We start from the raw sequence: 24,068 nt of genomic DNA, 5'->3' as shown, positions 1-24,068 counted from the left end.
TCATGCTAGCCTTGGACTAACCACAGTTGCTCCTCGGGTGTCCCATATGGTCCTCCAATTCAGGAGCGATTTCTGAGCACATATCCAGGAGTAACCCCTGAGCATCACCAGGTGTGGCCCAAAAAATAAAAACAAGGAAAGAAAAAAAAAGACAGAGGAGAAGCTCCTCTGAACAGGAAGATAAGGCAGGCACACCCCTCTGGGATCCGGCCTGATTTGTCGGGGAGGAGTCTAGGGTTGGGACTATTGAAGGACTAGTTGTGTGCTGTCTGCCTTGTGGTTATTACTTAATGTTTCCAGCTCCTGCATGAGATTTGAATGATGAATCCTGCCCAAAGACCACCAAGTTATTGAGTGCCAAAGAGATATGAGTGTCTAGGGTCCCACGGCCTGGTGGGGGATGATGGGAGACTAGCTGAACTGTGCACAGAGATAGGCAGGCAGGGAGTGCTTTGCTTGATGGTTCACAATTTACAACTTGGTTTCACCCAAAACCAAGATCAGCCTTGGTTTCTTTATATCTGTATGTCTACAACTTGGTTTCACCCCAAACAGAGACTTCTCTATTTACCATCTTGTTTTATATTTCTCAAGCATACCTGGACAGGAATGGATCAGGATAGGTCTCTTGTCTTTAATCCTCTGTACTCAATAAGAACAGCAGCAGCAGTTCTGTGGGGCCAGAAAGATAGCACAGTAGGACATTTGTCTTGCACACAGCTGACTCAGGATGAACCTGGGTTGGATCCCGGCATCCCATATGGTCCCCTGAGCCAGGAGCTATTTCTGAGAGCAGAGCCAGGAGTAACCCAAGTGTCACCAGGTGTGCCCCCCCAAATAAACAGCAGTTCTGGTTGGCAGCTCTCTCTCTCTCTCTCTTTCTCTCTCTCTCTTTCTCTCTCTCTCTCTCTCTCTCTCTCTCTCTCTCTCTCTCTCTCTCTCTCTCTCTCTCTCTCTCTCTCTCTCTCTCTCCTCCCAATGAGGCACAAAACTACCAGAGAACATGTGATTCATCCTCTCAGCCTGGTTTGGATTATTTCCTGCAACTACTGCTCCAGACTCTTTTAGGGTAGGATAGGGTGTGTGGAACCTTTACACTGCTCACTGAGGCAGGAGCTCAGGAGACAGGGTAGGGTCCAGCGGGCTGGTGTTTGGCTGGAAAGCTGCATATCACTGGCTATAATGAAGGGCAGGTTTCTGGGTTCCTCAGGGCCACCAATTAGTGCCTGGTGGCAAGATCAATGACTAAACAACAAGCAATTAAATCTCCACTCTGGAGATGCATCCGTGTGTCCCTTTAGAGCCTCCCACACTCACTCCACAAGTTATGCAGCTGCCTCATTGGGTACGGTTATGTCTTTCTGGTGAATAGACCCCTTTGTGCTCATGAAACTCCCCTCACTGGCATTAGGCTTTGTTCGCAGCTTCCTCGGCTTTCTCTGAAAATAGACGGGTCTCACTTGCCTTGGGTGAGCTGCTTGCCTTCACTTTGTCAATAGACTTTTTCCATCTTCAGCACAGAGTGTGTTTTTGCTTAGCAGAATAGTTGGGTCATGCTATTTCCATGAGTCCTCTGGCCTCTCTGCTTTTTCTTTCTTTCTTTTTTTTTTATTTGGTTTTGTTTTTGGATCACATCCGGCAGCGCTCAGGGGTTACTCCTGGCTCTGTGCTCAGGAATCGCTCCTGGCAGGCTCAGGAGACCATATGGGATGCCAGGATTCAAACCACCATCCTTCTGCATGTAAGGCAAACACCCTACCTCCATGCTATCTCTCTGGCCCCTGGCCTCTGCTTTTTCATGGACACTTACAATCCCTTGATTGCTTTTAATTGCTGGGGTTGGGTTCAAGTCCATAGCCCTTTGCATTTCCAGTTCTTTTCTTTGACATTCCATGAATTGGGTTTGGGTTTGGGTGTTTTGGCATGCCATTCTAGTTTCTCAGTTTTCTTTGGTGCTCTACTTCTTTTTATTATTTGTACTATTTATTGTAACACTTTCTATACACCTCCTTAACTTGTCACAACAGTTCTTTGAGCATCAGAGAAGTCCTGCCTCATAACTCCTGCCTTGAGTCTGTGGTACTTTCTCTGTGTCCCACAACAAAGGAGCTTTTCTTCCCATTGCACTCTGTTGTGCTCTAAGCTTACACCAGTCTCCCCTTGATGGCCCCTTCAAAGTAGGGACAGCTTGTCTTCAGCTCTGTTTTGTCTTTGTCTTTGTCAGCTTGTCTTCACCCCTGACTCATAATAAGTTCTCAGGGCACCTTGGTCGTGCTCTGCTAAAAGGACAGGTCTAGGAATCCAGAAGCCATTCTGGTATGTGGGAGAAAGTTGCACTGATGGTTCAGGAATGTTCCACAGGCCAGCACTCAGTCCCCTGGGTTCCAGAGCTGTAAAGCCTTAATGGAAGCTCTTGCTGCATTAAGCACTCCTCGCTTTCGGAACAGTTGCACGTTGCTGCTAACAAGCTGATGACATTTCATTTTCCTAGTGCAGGGCCTCACTGGTGCTCACAGTTTGTGGTCCCAGACCTTAAAGAGCTGGTCCATGCATTGACTCTTTTTCTCTACAATTTTCAGGCTGCAAATTGACCCCTAAGATCACCTGCTCTAGCTTCAGCAGGCAACATGGGGAGGACATGGCTCCATGTGCTCTTCGTTTGTCCAAATCACAGACCAAAGTGGTGTCTCAGAAACAACATCCTTCCTCTCGACTATTTCTAAAATATAAAAGGGACGTGTGTATCTCCTTTGTATATCTCAGATGTATTCCCTCAACATCTATAACTCTTTTCGAACATCCTCATATAGTGACAATTTTGCCCACTGGTTTTGCTATTTGATTGTTTGATTTTCCCCCTTTGAGATCTGTTTTATAAACAATACTGGTAGAAGAGTATCTCTATAGATTTTATGTTTGAATCAGGTTACGGGGAATGTTAGACTTTATTCATTGGCCCCCAGATGTACCAACAATATCTTGTGGCATTGCTTCTCTTTTGCATAGGCACATTAAAATGGGAAAATAATACATATGCAAACAAGTTCTTATCTAATAGAGATGGGAACACAAATTTGGTAATGCAGTTAGACCTTATACCCTGAACATTGGCATAATGATTTGGCTCAGGCCTCAGAAGAATGGGCATCGCCCACACACACTTGAACAATGGATACCATCTATGGAAACAACCACAATTGTCTATAACATTACCAGAATCCAAGCCTCTACCAGGGAAGACCTACCACTGCTTTGGCATTGACTTACTCCAAAGAGTGCTCTCAACACCCAGACGACTCAGCAACAGCCTGCTTGAAGGGCAGATCGCTCCACATTCAGCATACCATTGTATGCTGAAACTAGAGGATGCTCCACATCAGCCTGACATCAATGAAAGAAATGCACAGAATCCAGAATCCTTAAATATAAGACTCTGATACCAATAATAGCTAAAGTGTGAAAAAGTTTCACTGGGACCACGGAGAATGACTCGGTTGGACAGACTGGTATGCCTGGAACCCAGAGTCTGTCTTATGCCAATAAATTTCTGGGGTGAGGCCTTTTTGTAATCAGGTCAAGGATTTTTTTCCCATTTTCCCCATTTTTCTGAACCTATGCAAACAATGGCGATTGTCACTATCACACCTTTATTATTTTTTTTACTCTTATTCTTTAAGGAAAAAATACAATTTACTGAACTTAAAAACAAATAACTATAGTAGAATGCCTGTCTTGAATACAGGCAGGGGATGGGAAGGGAGAGGGGGGAATATTACACTGGTGAAGGGGGGGTGTTCTGTTTGTGACTGTAACCCAACTATGATCATGTTACTTAAATAAAAATATGTTTAATAAAAAAATTAACCCCCCCCAAAAGATTACCTGCTCTGCTCTAATGACCCGACTCTAATCCACTGTTCTTCCCAGTGACTTGGTGGGGTCGATGATAGAAAAGCAAACAAGGATGATGAGGCTGGAGTGGATAAAGATTCAGCCAAATGAACTGAATTAGGCATGTTGACCCAAACACATTCACTCATTCCCAACCTGCAGGGGAGTCCCCTCACTTTATTCTCACCCTGCAAAGGAGGACATATAGGTTCAGGGAGATGAGGAGCTACTGAAGAGGACAAGGAAGCCCTATGGTGAACTCTCTTCCCAGTGTTCTTTCCAGATGATTGTGGCACTCAGCCTTTAAGGACAGTCCCCATGCCCCTGGTTCCACATCCATCAAGATTCTTGTCAGGGCTGGAGAGGTAGTACAGGGGCTAAGCATCCTGCCTCACATGCAGATGGCCTGGGTTCAATCTCTGGTAAAACCTCATATGGTTACTTGAGCATCTCCATGAATTATTCCCTTATTTTAGAGCCTGAAGTAAGTCCCAAGAACTGCCAGGTATGGCTCCAAACAACAATAAAAAATTAAAACAAAAAAAATCCTACTTATTGATCAGGCAGGTGGATGGGATAAAAGGGGAGAGAATTGGGTGCTGGTGGGTGTTGGTGGGTGCAGAAGAATGGGATGGGCAGGAAGAACTGGGAGATGGTAATTTTGGTTCCTAAGCCAGCAGTGACACAGCAGACACATGACATCCACATACACCTGTGTGACCTCACAACTGTCCTGCTGGGGAGCGAGAATTTCCATTTCACAGATGAGAAACATGAAGTCTGGAGAGATTCCAGAACATGCATCATTCCTCTGAGTAGGCGCATGCCCTGTCCCATTCTCCTTCTAGAAGCACCATTTGGTTGAACAATGAGATCACCCCCTTGGCCTGGGGCAGCCTCTGAACTGTCACCTCAGCCCATTTTACTGCCCTTCTCCCACTATGAAATGTTTTGACGGTCCTTTGCCCCTAACATCTGCCTGGCTGTGAGATACTCGCATCTGACCTGACTCCCATGTGAAGAAATGAGTCTGAGTATGTCAAATGCCAGGCACATCTCTGGGACAGAGCAGGTCATGCTCAGCCCTGTTGTTGGTCTGACTGCTTGTCAGGAGCAGGCCCAGATGCACCCATGGAGGAGGAGTGAACCCCACCTGCAGGGAGCATAGTGTTAAAATTTTGAATACTAATCTTTATTACTTTATTTTAAAAGGTACCTATAATCCTGAGCTACTGCTTTATACATTTATCATTTACTTTTTTAGTTTTGTTTTGTTTTGGGGTCACACCTGGCAGTGCTCATGGGTTACTCCTGGCTCTATGCTCAGAAATCGCTCCTGGCAGGCTCAAGGGACCATATGGAATGCCGGGATTCAAACCACCATCTTTCTGCATGCAAGGCAAACACACTACCTCCATACTATCTCTCTGGCTCTTATTATTTACTTTTTTGAAGTCTACATATATTTTCCCCCAAAGTCTCTCAGGAAAACATGTCACAGAAACAAGGAACATAATCCTTACCAATATTATTCTATTATTCTGATACCTGAAATAACAATTTATTCAGATCATCTCACCTAATCCCAATACAGTAAAGGCTTTAGAACATTTCTTCTCCATTAAGCAATTTCTTTTTCAGAACTGCGGAGATGAACAATGCAAAAGATGATTCCTTACATCCGAGTAAATTCTTAGAAAAACTATGTTGATATTATTGTTTATCTATTTTCTTGATCAGGTAATTGGCAAAGTATTTGAAATATATTTGAGAAGAATGAGAAGAATAGCTATCTCTAATCTCAACATTTTAGCTAGTATAAAATATCTTCCTTTACAATGTAGGAGTGCATTATCAGAGCCACAGATGCTTCCCCAGGACTCCTAAGGCCAAAGCCATGCACGCCCTCATCCCCCCAAGGTGACCTGTGGGACTCCTCTGCACCCCTGATTGCTGAGATGCCTGGGATGGTAACTCACACCCTGCACTAGCAGTGGCTCCATGTCTCATGGTCCTCTCCAACCCAGCTCAGGACCTCTGCCTTGTAGAGCAAAAGGTTTAGAGAAGGAGATCTGGTGAGTGGCTGCTATAGATAGCAGGGGTCCTAGGGAGCTAGGGACACTCTGTAAGTTTTCTTAATATTCTCCAGCAGGAAAAAGCAGAGCAGAGGTTTAAAATGAGACAGTCAAGTGCCACCAACCTGATCTCTGCAGCTCTCTCCTGTTCATCTCTCCAGAAAACTTCATTTCTATCCAGGCTTTGCTCTCTGCCCAGTTCTCACTTGGTGACTCCTTTTAACCTAAGAATAAAAGTCTTTCCTGCCGGACTAGAAAATAAGACAGTGGTTAAAGTGCATGCACCTGACCTGGGCTTAATTCTTGGGAACACAGGGTCTCCCAAGCTCCATCCAATGTGACTCTGGAGAAACACTGTGGTGACCCATGGAAACCTGGACATTGTAGTGCCTAAATGGCATCATATACTAGGTCCCTTACATTGGACTATGGCTCTGTTGACCAACAATCACCAGAGGGACCCCCAGTCTCCTGAGCCCCACCTGGAAGGTCAAAGCAAACAAACAAAATACCTCCTGGCACGAGTTCTTTTAACCCTTGACCTCAGCTCCCACCCTATGATGTAGGTCTCACCTCCTAATAGTAGTTCTCAAAGCTTTTCGATACCTCCATCCATTTACTGGCTGCCCAGAAAGGAGGTATGTATGCTCCAGAAATTCTGTAGAGGCCATTGGGAAACTGGCTGCCATTTCCGAAAGACTGGTCTCTGGCATGTACTCAGGCACCCAGGGCCCTGTGAACCTTCTCTCAGCCCCACAGAACAATCCAGTCTTCCCCCATTCATTTCTTCCTATTCACCATCCAGGCACTATGAGGAACACTCTCCATGAAGAGCATCATTTTCTATGACTTGATCCCCACACTAGTTTGGAAGTACTAGGATCTAGTCTAGAAAACCAAATAATTTGAGTGAAGGACAGGTGACCCCACTCCAGTCACTGAACACTGTGTCTACCATGGACATGGGGCCATCCATGTTCAACTCACCTTCCAGAAAGAATGCCAATAATCAACCAAATCCTCCTACCAATCTGCATCCTCGTGGACAGTGACATTGGTCCCTCTGAGACCACAATTTTTCTAATCTAAGAACAGATCTAAGGGGTGGGCCCCAAAGGCCCCTGCCACTTGGGCTCCTCATGCCTACCCTGAATCCATGCCCACCTGGGCTAGGACCTCAGCCTCCCATGAGGCACCAATAGGAACTCAACCTTACATCCCTGAAAACTTCTCCACTTAAACTGGTGTGGTGATCACCACCCTCTCAGCTTCAATGAAAGACAGGTGGCATAAAAACCCCACTGAAGTCTCAGAACCAACATCCTTTGGTCTGATGTTGGGGTTCCCCCAGATCAGAAAATGCTGTGTGGCAAAGCATCATAGCCTGAAGGCATTTACTATGCTTCTGAAATCTATGCTTGACATTAGGAAAGGCTCAGATGCTTAGTTTTTCTCTGAAGTCTACTTATAGTTGTAGCAGACTCCCACCAGGACTGGTCTAAGCAGAAGGTTTGCCTGGGGCTGGTGGATCTACTTCCATGGGTGTTCACTTACCTGACTAGAAAGTTGACCCCTATTGCAGACCAGGGAAACTGTTTTTCTCTATGCAGGAAGCAGCGTGAGAGCTTTCATGGCCAGCAGCTGGTTTTCTGCACATGGATTATCCAAGAAAAGAAGGAAGCTGCTAGAAGTTTCCCAACCTATGCTCTGAGGCCACACACTTACTTCTGGCATATTCCATGGGTGGAACTGGTCAGCCTTGATCCAGAGCAGGAGGAGATTGTCTTGGTGCACCAGAGCCAGGGCAGTACTTCCTGCTGACTCTTCAGATATTATTCTCCAGGTCACAAGATGGAAATGATTCGAAAGACAAGAGGGAAAATGCAACCTATCTCTCCAGGTTTTAGACTTGGGTGTATCAAGTTGTCTCTTGAGCTGTGGGTGCCCTGAGATTATTCACCCCATAAACCAAGGCTGAGGTGCTGGTGTTAGCTACTGCTCTGGTCTTAGTTGTTACTGGTGTTAGCTTCCAGGCATGCCATGGAATCTCACAGATAGTGTCAGCCAAGATTTCCTTCCCTGCTCCCCACCACAACACAGCCCAGTGCAGAAGATTTAGCAACCTCAAGTCTAAGGTTTTGTGGATCCAGAACTAACCTCCTGTTCTACCCAGAAATGATTCTGAGCCCCATTCTATTCAGTATTTATGGGACCAAGAGAAGAGCTGACCCTAGTTATCCAAATCTACTGGGGTGCATTGACCTTGGCCCCCTTTCAACTGTTTCTTCTTCTCTGTGTTATCCCCTGGAACATTGGCTCCCTTCATACACCTTGTCTCACATTCAGTGCACCCAATGAAAGTCTTTGCCATGAGTTCCTGGGTCCAATTTTTAATGTGTATGAGTCTCTGAGGTTTCTTGAATTCAGCACTGTGTGCCAGGCAGTGGGGTGCAAAACCAACCCAGACATGATACCATGATCCTCTACGACCTCAATCTCTAAAGCTGGTTGGGAGATCACAAGGAGAGGGGCAAGGCATGGGTCCCCAGAAGTGACAAGTGCTCAGGAGAGAATCTTGCAATTAAAAAGGGATATGAAAAGCCTTCTTTGATGCTGCTGTGTGAGCTGAAATCTAAGATGAAACAGGAGCAGGAGATAGAGTACAGCAGGAGATGTCTAGCAAGTTCCTTCCTTCCTTCCTTCCTTCCTTCCTTCCTTCCATCCTTCTTTCCTTCCTTCTTTCCTCCTTCCCTCCCCCCTCCTTCCTTTTCTTGGTTGTGGGCCACATTTAGTGGTGCTCAGGAGTTACACCTGTCTCTGCACCCAGAAATTATTCCTGGCAGGCTCAGGAGACCATAAGGGATGCCAGGGATCATACCCAGGTTGGCCTCATGGAAGACAAATGCTCTACCCACTGTGCTATCATTCTGCCCCCCCCATCTACCAAGTTTCTAACCCCAGTTTAATTGTTAGCACCACATATGGTTCTGTGATCCCCTCCAGGAGTGATCCCTTAGCACAGAACTAGAAGTAACTCCCTGAGTACTGCCAGGTGTGACACAGAAGATGAAAAGTCCTTAATGAGACAAAGCTAGAGATGTGCTTCCTGGGGACTGAAGGAAGTGCTGGAACAGTATGAGGGACAAAGTTGTCCTGGAACTCCCACAGACTTACTTTTGCTCTTTTGGAACTGCTGGAGCACTTGAATAAAGGTCCAATCCTCCTTTGGCTAATTCGAACTATCCTTATGTCCACTTTGTGCAATGACCCCCATTGCGTAGATGATAATAAAGGTGAGAGTTAAATTGCTGGTCATAGTTTGACTCAGCTAACATATGGCAAGGCTTGAATTCACATAAAGGTTCTAGGAATTCAGATTTTAAGGTCTGAACCAGAGGAAGGCAATTCTTGGGTACTCTCTGGGTATTGTCTGGACATTTCCCTGCTGTGCTTCAGAGCAGGGGTCCGCTAACTTTTTAAACAGAAGGTCAGTTCACTGTCCCTCAAACCACTGAAGGGCTGGACTATAATTTTAAAAACTATGAACATATTCCTATGCACATTGCACATTTCTTATTTTGAAGTAAAAAAATACGGGAGCAAAGACAATATTTAAAATGAAGCAAAAGAAAAGTTAAGTCAATAAATTTAGTAGTATTTTGTGGTAACGATAGGCCTGCTTTTAGATCACACATGAGGCTCAGGATGAATTGGTGCTAAGCAGGATAGGCAGCAGTGGCAAAAACACCCCGAGGGCCAGAAAAATGTGCTTGGTGGGTGGCATATGTATCAAGAGCCATACTTTGGGGACTCCTTCTCCACAACTTAAGAGAAAAGTACTAGTCCAAGGTGGGCCCCAAAAGGAAAAGGCCAAGAACAGCGTCCCCCTGAGGCTGAATGTGGGTGGCAGTGGTGGTGTACATGAGCCTCTTCTGAATCAAGGGACTTTCTCCCCACAGGGAGTCTTACACACACACACACACACACACACACACACACACACACACACAAGCTTCCAGAGTCTGGGATTTTTTTTTGAAAGAGACATTTTCTTTCAGGTTTATGCCTCTTGGAAAGTGTAATAAGCATCACCTAATGAGCAACTCAGGCCTCCCAGGGGCTTGGATAGATGCTGGACTATTCTATTTTTGCCTTGTCCTGCTCTTTTCCAGAACAATCTTAATTAAGTAGAAGGTGCTAGTGGTTCTAAAAGAATTGACCATCTGCCTCTCAAAGGAACTCTGATTAATAGCAGAGGCACAAAAGTGTCGCCATAACCAGGTCACATGATTTCATACAAATGACTGTCTGTTGCTATTTTTAAGTAATGTTTATTAGAATCCCTTGGCACGTAATAAATTTAATTTGCAACCTGTGCAGACTTACACATGGCCTCCTGTGGCTTGGCTCATTGACAGGCCTTTTCTCTCTCCTTCTCCCATTCCAGCTCTTTCTAATGAGAGCTGCTTGTGAAACCCCAAAGGCGAGAATGCCACCATCATCCCCACTAGAAGTAGCCTTAACTGCTCACATTTGTCAGTGATTACACAGGCTCCCAGCACAATAGGGGGATCATGAAGAGAAAAACAGTGAATTGTACATTCTGACATGATAGAGTTTGAGTGCTTAGAGGGAGCAAACAGGAGATGGAGGCTGGGGGCAGCCTATAGGGACCAGGAACATTCTATGGGGATGATTCGGAGGCCTATAAAGGACTAGGATTCATGGGTCCCTCTGAAGAATCAAGATTTGGGCTCTCCTTTTGCTTCCAAACCTGGGTTAGAGGACATCCCTCCACCACTCAGGAGCTGGAGTTCACAGCCTGATTCCTTCCTCTGCTTGAGACCCAAATTCAAATCCCAAGCATCTCCTTAAAACTATCAGAGAATAGAAGTGGACAAATGCATTCTGTGAAGCACCAGATGGTAAATACTTCTGGCATGGTCAGCCAAGAGGCAGAAGCAAGGACAAGTGTATAGATGGTTATATAATATGAGAGAAGACATACCTCAGCCAAAGGCTCACAGATGAAATCCAAACTAAGACCATCAAGCCCAATATTTTATGATACCAGTCTGCCGAGGCAAAGGAGAAAAATCCCTTGTTCTGGGGTACCTTTTCATGCCCAAAATGGGCTTCAAAGGAAGTGGCCCTGGTTATTGCACTGAGTGAGAACTCAGCAAGAATTCTGGAATAACCCCTCTGAGCTCAGAGGCTGCATGAGGCAGGTGGCGTATTATTGCACTTGTCCTGCAGGTCAGAGTTGGTCAGTTCCTGGCATCACTATCATCTCCGGTGTGAGTTCTGTAGTCACATCACCTGGAACTTAGCTCATGATTGAACCAAAAATTCTCTTGCTTTCCTGTAATCTCTACTATGGAACTGGACAGGAAAGAGCTCAACTGGAAGATCATATGCCTAGCAGGGTGAGAGTCTGGGTTTAGACCTTGGCACTCAAAAATAGCCAAGCATCATAAGAAGTAGCCTTGGGCTCCTGACATGTGGAGTCCCTGTTGGAAAGGTGCCACTTCTGTTTTATTTAAAAGCAGAGCTAGAGAGATAATCCAGTCATTCAGGCATTTGCCTTGCCTTTTGTCCACCGTGGCTCAATCCTCAGCACAACAAGGTTCCCTGAACACTACCAGGAGCAATCCCTAAGCTCAGAGCCTGAAAGACCGTTCCAATTCCATCTCCTGCTGCTAGTTCAATCCCATCTCCTGCTAACTGTAACATATAATCCTGCCAGACTTAAGTGGTGCATGAGAAATATTTGCTTAGTGCATAAGTCTGCAGGACTTTGTGATCTGAGCCCAGCTCTGCCCGTTGCTCACTGGCTAAGTACGTTTACTAAGGATCTTGGCTGTCCTCAACCATAGACCTGAGGCTCCATTGCTGACTGGCTGATCTATGATGGGCTTGGCAGGGAGGATGAGCATTTTGACTCTATGCCTGTGTCTTTTACCTTCTAGCAGGCTGGCCAGGCCTGGGCTTCAACTAAAGCAGCAAGCCTTGTCCTACAGATGCTCCCAGCTACTGTCCTCATTACACCCACCAACATCTCTTGAATCCAGAGCATCCCCAGGAGTCCTGAATCAGTCTGGAGGAGTAGCACTAGGCCACATTGGTACAGGAGGTGGCTATGACAAGGGCAAACATTTGGGGTTCTAATGCAAACTGCCTGTTCCCTAGCTAAAAAAAATGCCAATCTAGGCACTCTCATAAACCAACAGGGTTTGAAGAATTACTTCTAGTAACTTCCTTAGACTAGAACAATTGGCCAAGAAATATGAACCATTCCTCTTACCTGGTGGACCAACCCTGCACATATGTCAAGTGAAATAATATACTGAGAGTGTCTAAACATTCTGAGTATTTTGTTTGGGGCCCACACTTAATGATGAAGGATTACTACAGGCCCCATGTCATTCTTGGATGGTCTCCAGGGGACCCTCTCTGACGCCAGGGATCAAGTCTGGGTTGGAAGCATGCAATACAAATGCCCTAACCTCTGTACTATTTTCCTAGTTCTAACATTCTGAGTCTCTGAAAGGACCTGGAAATAATGTTGGAATCAGGATCCTTTTAGGACTGTTTATGCTTGGGGATGGAGAGATAGCACAGCAGTAGGGTGTTTGCCTTGCACAGAGCTGATTCAGGACCGATGATGGTTCAAATCCCAGCATTCCATGTGGTCCCCTAAGCCTGCCAGGAGTGACTTTTGAGTGCAGAGCCAGGAGTAGTCCCTGAGCACTGCCGGATGTGACCCAAAAACCAAATATATATATATATATATATATATATATATATATATATATGTGTGTGTGTGTGTGTGTATGTATATGTATATATGTATATATGTCTATGTCTATGTATATATATATATATATAGAATGTCTATGCTTGGTTGATAAGGACTATGAAGTCAGAAGGAGCTGGGGCGTGGCAGGGAAACTGGTGCACCTGTTCTTAGAGCTGATATGAATTGCAGCACCAATAAATTTTTCTCCCCAATTCCTCACACAGAGGGGTGAAAGAGCAGTTCTGTAAGCACCTGCCACACAGATCAGACAGTGCACAGAATGAGATGAGCTATGTGGGTTAGGGGTAATGGAGGATTCTTGACACAGTCAAATTGAGCTGTGCTCAAATAAGGACTTTTCCAGGAAGCCTGAGGGAAGGACTTCTGGGTAGATTAACATGCATAGGCAAAGCCATTGGGTGCAGAATCTCACAAATGGGTCCATCTAACATGCAATTGTGTTTAGATATTGAAAGCAGCCTTTAATCCCAGCCCATCAGTGTTCAGGGCCCACTCGTAGGTATGTGCTCAGGGCTCACTCCTGGAGGAGTTTGTGGGAACCAGATGGAGTGCCTGGGATCAAACCAGGGTCAGCTGCATACAAGGCAAGCATCTTATTCTCTGTACAATCTCCTTAGTCTCCAATCTGCATCTTGTACATAATTGCTGAATATGTCAATTAGCATGGTAAATCTCACACCTGTTTCAGTGCCAGTTGCTAATCAATTGCTTTACGGTGTCATCTGAGACAGGTATGATCTTTGAAGGCTTATCAGGAGGACTTTTAGCTCCTGCAATGTTTCTGACATTTCTGAAAGTAAACAGCAAACTCAATTGCCCCTGACTCTCCCCCCAAAAAACTCCAATGACAGACAGTTTGCGGGCAGAAACTATTCCATGAAAATCCTTCTGTAAACAAGAAGAAACTGCTCAGCAAGTTTTCCCTAGGATGAAAGAGCTACCCAAACATTTCATCATCAGGAGAGGCATGAAATGTAAAACTTGGCTCACTGTCTCTCTTTCTGTTTATCGATGCAACAAACAGTTCTAGGGCCTGAGAAGGAAGTGAACTTGCAGGCCCCTGAAATACAGTCAGACTGTTCCCAAAGCAAAAAAAAAGTTTTCCCAAAGGCAAAACTTTAAACAAGCGATGTGTTTTAAGATAAATCCCTTCAAAGAATGGAGAGCCACTTAAGAAAACTGCAATGGGTAACTTGGTTTCAATCCACTGTAACTCAGCAGGAATGGTAGGGACTGAACTATAAACACTGTCAAGGAAGGAAGGGAAACTGAGACATATGAGTCCTTCCCTCCCCCACATTGTCCAGGTCTTTTAGGAATTGTCTGTCATTGGGTCTAAGAGCCTAAATACCACAGCCAGTTGTGGAAAGGGAGGAAGACCCCATGCAGAGGAGCTGTCCATCACAGGGCTGTGCTGAACTTGGGGAGAGGGTAGGGGGCAGTGGATAAAAGGAAGTGAAAAGATAATCCAAGTCCCCTGTCTTTGTGTCTCTTATCCAGGTGTGTACTCAGGGATCCGTTAGAGGCTGGAAAGATAGGACAGGGGGTAGGGCACTTGCATTACACAATGCTAACCCAGTTTGATTTATGGAACTATATAAGGTCCCCAGAGCCCCATTAGAATTAAACCCTACCAGGTGTGGTTCCCAAACTAAACAAAAACAAAAACAAAATAAGAGCGCTACAAAGTCCGCCCTGCATGCCTAGGAGTTTTAAACAAGCAGAGTGGACCCATTACTGATAATAAATGTATAGTTAGGTATTGGAGAGATAATACAGCAGGCAGGGAGCCTGCCTTACATGGGGTTTGATCCCCAGCATCCCTTATAATTCCCAGAGTAACCCCCTGAGAGTGATCACTGAATACAGAGCCAGGTGTAAACCCTATGCACTGTTGGGTTTGGCCCCAAAACAAAACAAAAAGAAAAAACATTAAAAATGCATAGTTAGGCTGCAAATAGTGGGGTCTGCACTGGGCATGCACAGACTCTTTTCTTGTAATGATTTTCCAATGGAAATACAACATGTATTGGAAAGCAATAGGTACGATTATAAAAATCAAAGGAAGGAGAGTTTGCAGGCCTGGACTTAGCTGTAAACAGGGAGTATTCCCAAAATGTGGAAGGAATCTAGGATGGTTTTGGGTCCTAGGGGATTCAGGCCTCCTCCTAGGCCAGTGGTCTGCAAGGACAAGACTATGTTCAACTTGAGCAAGAAGCAGAATATGGTCAAGTTCAAGGCCAGTATCTTAAGTCTGTTTTTTAGCTTGGACTCCAACTCTGGCCAGCAAGAAAGTGAAGTTGGTAAGATCAAAAGAGATCTTAGTTTTCATTCTCAGTCCTCTAATGAAGACTTTGCAAAGAATCCAAGTCTGTCTGTAGAAAACACTGCTCAGAGGGGAGTTTTGCCTAAGCTAGTTGGCAAAAGACCTGAAAATATCTGCGAGAGCACCTAAGGAAGCACATGTTAAGCAGAGCTGGTCTCCTGGACTGAAACTGTGGCTTGAGATGTGAGAGGCTGGGGACAGTTTCATGTGGGCAAAGCTCCAAGGAACAAGTGGAGTAAGCCTTCCTAGTATTGCAGTAAGCAGCACACATGCATGGATGCCAATTTTACATCTCTGGAGTTCCTCTTGTAAGTTTTTAAAAGGGTTAAAGAAAATATTATTCCCAGTGAGGGAAGGAGGAAAAGGGCTGCTGATAGCCAAACTGCTCTGTCTTTATCCTCATTACAAATTCAATTGGGAGGGGGGTGAAGTAAGATCCAGGTGTGCCTATACATATCAAAGGACTAGGTGAAAAGAAAAGAGGACGTTGAGGGACCATCTTTGTTTTAGATTAATTTGGGTGTCATTTTACAGAGGGGAAGGGAAAGGATCTGAAATAAAGATCCTATTGAGACCCACTGTGTCCCCAGAAAGTGACTTTCTTATGGAGTTGCTCCTTAAAGGTTCTGGTTTCAGAGCTTTATTCTCATGATTCCAATACCCCCCTAAAACTCTATAAGTGACTATCAGCAGCCAGGGAAACTGAGGCTCAAAGAGAGGAAAAGAACTTACCAAATTGATCCCAACACCAGTGCTGTCCAAACCAGAGTCAGTGCCCCAATCTCTGCCCAGTGCATCCCTGGCTTGGCTGACCTCGGCCTCAGAGTGCAGTGGAAATGTCTGCCAGAGTGGCTGAGCACTGCCAGGGAGTGGAGAGGAAGAAGACAGGTGTGGCATCTAGGCCTGATGGAGTTAACGGAGTTGGCCTAGGAGATGGGATTCTTAGAAAACAGCACCTGCAGGGAATGAAGAGAGAATGCAGGGAATGCACAAAGTGCAGTCAGTGGGGTAAGGAAAGAGGGTATTATGGGGATTGAGTTAGAAGAACTGCTGAAAAGTCTGGTGCAGGGAAGTTTAGGGGTCTGGGCTAGGGGGCCTAAAAGTTCCCTCCCTCTATGATAATAATAATAATAATAATATTATTATTAAATATTATGATAATCATCTTGGAAAGCAGAACTCACCTTTACCTCATGGAGGCCTCTACTTGGCCTAGCCCATGTAGATGCTGAGCTGGGCAGAAAAGACCCAGCAGTCTCCATGCCTCACTGAGATGACTTGGTCCACAGCCTCTGGCCCACCAGGTCACTCTTATCAAATGTTTCTTTGGACATTCCAGTGGCTGAGAAAAATGGCTCTGGGTTGTGTCTATTGAGTCTATCAGCTCCATTTTCTGCCCCCCACATGCTAGGCCTGTCTTTCATAGTTTTTCAGACCCTCTTGTAGTATTTAAGAAAGTATGTCAGGGAAAGTTTCAAATTTGAGCTTCTCCTGGACTCTTTTCTATAAATAAATCTTTGGTTTCTAGGAAGCTAGATCAACATTTCCTTGGGATACCATTTGGGGCAGGAAATGTGCCTCTCTGAGCCCAAGGAATGAGTCCTGCTCCCTCTACGTTTCCATCCCTCCAAAGTGGGTGACCTCAGAAGGACAAAGGCCTTAGACGGGACCCAGAAGAGCCTTAATTGGGGTCCATAATCCACTCAAGAAAGTACAACGGTTGACAACCTGCCACTGAAGAGGTCACATTTGATCCTAGTCGAGGTCATGATTGGTTTGGAAATGAACTGATGTTTTTTTCAATAACAGTGAGTTGATTTGCAGCATTTCAAGTCCAATGAGTCTGCTTAATTTCATGGTTCAATAATGAGGGCCCTTTACACAAAGTGTGTGTGTGTGTGTGTGTGTGTGTGTGTGCAATTAGCACTCTTGCAAAAAATTTTTTGCCCTTCAAATCTTCAAAATCCTTAAATATTGGTAGTAGAAGCAGCAGCAGCAGCAACAACAACAACAGGAGGAGGAGAAAGAGTAGAGGAGGAGAAGGAGTTATTAGATGCCAGGCTAAAGTTTAGGCAAATTATTTCAATTAATCCTTCCAAGAACTCTGGCATCTAATTATTGTATATTGTATACCTCACTGACAAGGGCAGAGGCAGCACTGTAAAGGTAAGGAATTCTCTAAAGATTCCACCATCCTAGAGACCAAGAAGTTGGCTTCTAAGGCTGGTCCTCCAGGCGTCTGGGATCCTCCCAGCTGGAATGTTCCCAGAGGGAGATCTTAGGAAAGTCACCTGGGTACTGAAGGAAACAACCCTTTCATTCTCCACTGCTCTACAAGTGCAGCAATATAAGAGGCTCCTACTGCTAGAGTGTACTATCCCATGTCATGTACCACCCTCAGAGCTCAGGAAACCTTTAAAAATTGATGTAGTCCCAATTCCCTACCAAAAGGTTGGAAGCAATGCATACATAGAATACATCTGGGGGGGCCGGAGAGATAGCATGGAGGTAAGGTGTTGGCCTTGCATGTGGAAGGACGGTGGTTCGAATCCCGGCATCCCATATGGTCCTCTGTGCCTACCAGAGGTGATTTCTGAGTGTAGAGCCAGGAGTAACAACTAAGCGCTGCCAGTGTGACCCAAAAACAAAAACAAAAAGAAAGAAATATATCTGGTCATCAATTGCAGGTGAGTGAGTGAGTGAGATAGAATAGGGAAAGTAGTATTAGCATGAGGCGGTAAGGAAAAGAAAGCAGACAGGGGCATTTTCCTGGTGTGGGCAGAGCTGAGCTAGGAACATTGCCAGTGCTCAGTTGCACAAAACACATTCATAAAGGTCATATAAAGCTATATTGAAGGAGTAGAAGAGTGAAAAGAGGGGGAAGGAGGAGAGAGGAGAGGGAAAAGGAGAGAAAAAAGAGAGAAAAGCGCAGAGGAGAGAAGGACATAAAGAGAGAGGAGGGAGAAGGTGGAGAGGAAAGGGAGGAAGAGAAGAGAGTGGGGAAGGGAAAGAGGAGAGAGAGAGAAAGAGAGAGAGAGAGAGAGAGAGAGAGAGAGAGAGAGAGAGAGAGAGAACATCCAGCTATACCCTGGCCTCAAAACATACCATACTCAGGAAGTCAATGCACTCCTTTTATACCCGTGCTAATGACTGGGTAGGGGAGCAGACCCCACTCCACATGGGGAATGAGCTCCTCTGACTAGGTGGAAGGATCAAACTTCCACAGGCAGGCCAGATGAAGTGTGGCCTTCCCCTGCTGAAAGACCCAGTCCCTTTGAGATCTCACTGCAGGGCAAGAACCCAGAGGAAGAAAAAGGGTGAGGTGGCTACCAGAACTGTCCCATTGACAGGCTCAGTATACAGGTGCAGAGCATTACAGAACATAATAGGGGTCAGGCCACCCTGGCTGCTTTCTTAGGCTTAGTGCCTCATCCTATGGCATTTGACATTTGAATCTGGGCCCAAGAGCCAAGGGAGGTTCCAGAGTAAAAGCATAAGTCCTGGAAGCTACAAAGGTAACTTTCGGAAAAATCTCTAGAAGCAGGAAGCACTCCAGCTTTTTCCTGATGCAGCTCCACAAGGGCATTGCTACTCTCCCCACTTTTATTATGTTTCTGTGACCAACTCCTCAGCTGTGTACTGATTCTGTGAAGGGTCTTGCTCTTACCTACTCTTGGCTACCTCTGAGCCAAAAGGCCCCAAGAGCCCCAGAGCCTCATGTACTGCCATAACAAACACCAGAGACCAGGGGTTTAAAAAGCACAAGCACATGGGTACAGTGTAAGACCTCAGACACAGCCAAGTGGGGCTGGATCACAGAGAAAGTTCTCTTTTGGGGCAGATGGTCACCTCGTCCTGACAAGAACTTTACTCTGTGCTCATGCAAAAGAAAAGACAAAGAGATAGACACATGAGAATAAATCCACATGCTGTAATCCCACGTAGAAAGGGGAAGAGGGCCTGGAGCAGGGTTGCCACAGAAAATAATCCAAACAATGCTGGAGAGAGATGAAACACAAGTCCAGGAACCTTTCCATCACATGGAGCAAGAGGAAAAGGCTGGGTAGGAGAACCACTCAATGGTTGGAGAGTCGGTGCTGAGCCTATCTAGAAATTCTTAGCCTGAGGTGGGACTTTGACATGTAAAAGAGGAAACTATCATGGTTAAGGGTGAAGGCTGATACTCCATAATAGTTTAAGTATAACAGTTTAGAATGAAAGGTTGACTAATCTAACAGATTGTTAGATTTGTTAATATAACAAAGCTGATTTCTCTTCCTCTTCTAAAGACACAACTCTATTGGATTTGGACCTGCCTTAGAATCTTCTTTAGCCTGCATCTCCCCTCTCCCCCCAAACAACTGTCATATGGGAGAATTAGGGCTTCAACATCTGAGCTCAGGAAAAACCCAATTCAGTCCATCACCCACTTTAGTCCTCTTGAGCCCATAGTGTTAGGGCAGACCACATAATCAGTATAGTCAAGGACCATCATAGGCCCAGATCTTTTTGCTGGTCCTAAAGATCCCCTGGCCTGGTGGGTGCTTCAGTGTGGGCTTAGGGGGAGGGTCCTCCTAATACACTTACAGGAGAATCACCGTCAGCACCTCTTATTTAGAGGTTCTCAAACTTACTTGACAATTTTTACTCCTTTTCAAAAGGAAAATTACTCAGCAGCCCTCCCTCCTACCACACCAAGATTCAAGAGTGAGTCACAAGAGGTACATGTTGGCATCCATACGTTAAGTGAACAAACAGAAAGTTTCCCTCCAATTCCCCTTGAGTCTATTGCCACCCCAACCCAATCACTCCAGGAGTTGTTTTCTTCTTGCTAGGTTTTAATTTGGTTTTCTTGTTTTGTTTTTGTTTTTCTGTTCATTCATTTTGGTGTTTGGACCACACTGGTTGTTCTCATGATTTACTTTTGGCTTACTGCTCAGGTATCATTCCTGGTTGGCTTAGGAGACTGTATAGGATGCCAGCATTGAACTCAGTATGTCCATTAGCAAGGCAAATGCCCTACCTACTATACAATCTCTCTGGCCCCCAATAATTTTTGTCTGTTTGTTTTTATTTTTAGTGCTCAGATGTTATTCCTGGTTCTACACTGAAGACTTACTTCTCACTATGCTTGAGGGATCATATGGGATGCCAAGAATTGAACTTAAGTTGACTATATGCGGGCCCGGAGAGATAGCACAGCGGTGTTTGCCTTGCAAGCAGCCGATCCAGGACCTAAGGTGGTTGGTTCGAATCCCGGTGTCCCATATGTTCCCCCGTGCCTGCCAGGAGCTATTTCTGAGCAGACAGCCAGGAGTAACCCCTGAGCATCGCCGGGTGTGTCCCAAAAACCAAAAAAAAACAAAAAAAAAAAAGTTGACTATATGCAAGGCAAGCATCCTACTCACTGCACTAGTGCTCTGGCCCTGTTATCACCCAACTTGGGAAGCACCTCTTGAACCCTTCAGGTCCTAAAATCCCAGAACCAAAGAATCACAGTGTCCACAAGTAATTTACCAGCAACTAGTTTCAGAAATACCCATCATGGGCCATAGCAATAGTACAGTGGGGAGCCTCTTGTATATGGCCAACCTGGGTTCAATTCTTGTGTCTCCCCCCCCACCCCCATACAACCTCCCTAGCACCACCAGGAATGATCCCTGAACACCGAGGCAGGGGAAAGCCCTAAACACACTGGGTGTGGCTCCCAAAATGAAACAAACAAACAAAAAAAATACAAGAACCAATCTTCCAGAGAGGCCTGTCCTACTTCCACTCTTGGTCCCAAATGCATCATCTTCAAAAAAGGAGCACCCTTAGCAACTCACCCTGCACCCAGGAGAACCAGGCCTCAGCCCCACAACTGTCTCTTTGCCAGTGCCTGTCCCAGAGGACCAATGACAGCTGTAGGTTGGCCCTCTTGTACTAGTTGATAATCCAGCTAAGAGCAATCAACTGGAGCCTTGGCCATGCTTACAGCCACTTCTACATGTCTGATGTCCATGACCCTGAATCGTCCCTGACTTTTCTGGGGTTTTCTGTTTTGGTTTGGTTTGGTTTGGTTTGGTTTTTGGGCCACACCCAGTAATTCTCAGGGGTTACTCCTGGCTATGTGCTCAGAAGTCGCTCCTGGCTTGGGGGGCCATATGGGACGCCAGGGAATCAAACCTTGGTCCGTCCCAGGCTAGCGCTGGCAAGGCAGACACCTTACCTCTAGCGCCATCGCGCCGGCCCCATCCCTGACTTTTCTACACTTTCCAGATGCCAGCTCTGTCTTCCTGCCCTGGAGACCATGTGCATGCTCCCTTGACCACTGTTCCTTCTATCCCTGGACGAGCATATAATGCAACCATGTCTCTTACCAGTTTCTGGTGATTCAGTCTATGTATCTGGGCCTGTCTGTAATTGAAGCTCCATACTTGCTCCTCCAGCTCATTCCACAATGATGCCTTTCCCTTGGAGGGTACAGGTAGAGGCTAAGGAAGGGTTTCCACACGGCAGATGGGATGTGAATCGGGTTCCATTACTCAGGTCCTGGTCCCTGCTCCTTCTAGAATTGCCTGGGCATGTCTCAACACACCTCTTCTCTCATGGCTTCGCTTGCCTCACTCATGACCAGGTGAATAATTCAGCAGCATTGCTTCAAAGAAATCCTTGGGTTCTGTAAGCTTTGATCACTTTCTTTTGCAGACATTGCCTTGGGATCTCTACCCTCTTGGTTTTTAAAAATAAAGAGATACAAATGGAGGGCTGAAGTTATAATACAGCAGATAGGGCACCTGCCAGGCTGGTCTGGGTTTGATTCACAACATCCCATATGATAATTGAGAGCACCTCCAATAGTGTTTCCTGAGGGCAGAGTGCTTCCAGAAGTAAGTCCTGAACATCAGAAGGTATGGCTCTCCTCCACCCCCCTAAAGAAAAGAAAGGAAAAGAGTCAGCATTCCTGATACTACACTCCTGGATCTCACACCATCTAATCTCTGACACCACAGATAACCCCCTGATCTGTGATCAAGAGGGATCCCTGAGCATAGAACCAAGAGTAAGAAATATTCCTTGGAGTATCAAGGAAAACAGAAAAAACTAGAAAGTGAACTGCCAGAAGGAAGGGAGAATAAGTGAGGGGAAATCATCTCTACTCTCTGTGCCTTCAAACACTCCCTCTTCCTGCACACTCATGCATTCCTCTTTCATTTTTGTAGGCACCTTGATTCAATCCTTAGCCACTGTGCACTAAACTAAATCTCCAACTGCTCCATTGTCCCCTTCTAGGAGATCAGGGCAGGGGTCCAAGAAAAATTCAACCAATTCCATCTCATTCCTGTAACATGCAAATAGTAGGGTGTTTTCCTTGCACACACTGAATTAGGATGGACCATGGCTTGATCCCTGGCATCCCACATGATTTGATCCCCCAAGCCAGGAGTGATTTCTGAGTGCATAGCCAGGAGTAAACCCTGAGCATCACTGGGTGTGGCCAAAAATAAACAAACAAACAGGAGCCAGTGAGGTGGTGCTAGAGGTAAGGTGTCTGCCTTGCCAGCACTAGCCTAAGACGGACCAAGGTTCGATCCCCCGGTGTCCCATATGGTCCCCCAATCCAGGAGCAACTTCTGAGTGCATAGCCAGGAGTAACCCCTGAGCATCACTGGGTGTGGCCCAAAAACCAACCAACCAACCAACCAAACAACAAATATTATTACTTAGGAAATTCCTATAAGAAAAGACCAGACCAAGGTCACATATACATTTCCTATTAATGTCCCAGCATTGCACTAAACTCATCATTATCTTATTGCAAAACCTCTCATACTGCCTGAAGAAGCTTTGAACCCACATCATCCCAACATGGATCATGGCAGCCCCTTGACCTCCTTGCCTTCTGCTGCATTGGAATAATTCTGTCAGCAGCCAGTGTAGGCTAAGATGCATATGCCAACCATCAGCCTTTAGTCTTCCCTGCTGCTTCCAACATCTGGGGATGAGACACCAACATTTTTTCATTCTTTACAATTAGATGCAGGCAGAAGGCAAGGAGGTCAAGGAGCCAGCCTTGACTTTGGGGCGATGGGCATTCAGAGATTATTCAGACACATCAAACAGGTATAAACTCAGAACAACTAAGAAGGGTTGAAGGGAAGAAAGCAGACCAGAGAAGCCAGTCAGGGAGGTGTCACTGAGCCAACCACAGTCTCAGAAGGAGGAGATCCACTGTCAAGTTTACTAGGGTCTCTCTAGTCAGCAGATGGTGACCCTCTAGCTTAGCTTCACTTTATACCTAGGGTTGATTTTGATTTTTGGATACCCATTAACTGGCTCTTGTAAGAAAGCTTCTGGGTGTCCTGTTGTGGTTTGGCATTTGAATCAGGAAGATATAAGAGGAACTAGAAACACCTCCCCCCAACCCCAGGTGTTTCTGTGGCATGAGGAGGTTCACAACTGAGCAGGTCATCACCCTACAGATGCTGTGACAGCACCCTACAAATGCTGTGACAGTACCCAGTACTCAGGGGCCAAGAGGAAGTGAAGCCAAGTGACTGTCAAGAGATGTCTGGACTGAATCCAGTACCAGAAGACTAAAACCGGAAAGGTTAAGGGGAGAATTTGGGCCTGCACCACCTGCTTGGCACCAACCCTTTGGAGGGAGGTGAGAACTTGGGAATTCCCAAATCTGATGAGTCTCTAACTTAGTCATGGCTCTCAACTTGGATCTGTTGTGGACATAATTGACCTCACTTATCATGAGGATGTAATTAAAATTTGATATAACCTTTATAGGAACCAGAGAGATAACTCAATGGTCTGTGGTAATGGAAACTTCTGGCTCCAAAATCAGGACACTGGAGAGATGTGGGTTTGAAAGTAAATGCCAATGCAGGAAATAATCTACACAGTGAAATGGGGGGTAAAGACAGGTTTAGTAACTCCAATACACAAGCCAGGAACTCCAACA

At 45.6% G+C, this 24,068-nt stretch overlaps 1 pseudogene; it reads left to right on the top strand.

Annotated features, from left to right (window-relative positions):
• Positions 1 to 24,068, top strand: part of LOC126004270 (U4/U6.U5 tri-snRNP-associated protein 1-like) — a 78,391-nt pseudogene that overhangs the window by 53,421 nt on the left and 902 nt on the right.

This window comes from Suncus etruscus, chromosome 3, assembly GCF_024139225.1.
Source record: "Suncus etruscus isolate mSunEtr1 chromosome 3, mSunEtr1.pri.cur, whole genome shotgun sequence".
Taxonomy (NCBI): Eukaryota; Metazoa; Chordata; class Mammalia; order Eulipotyphla; family Soricidae; genus Suncus; species Suncus etruscus.
This window is presented reverse-complemented; position numbering and strand designations above follow the sequence as displayed.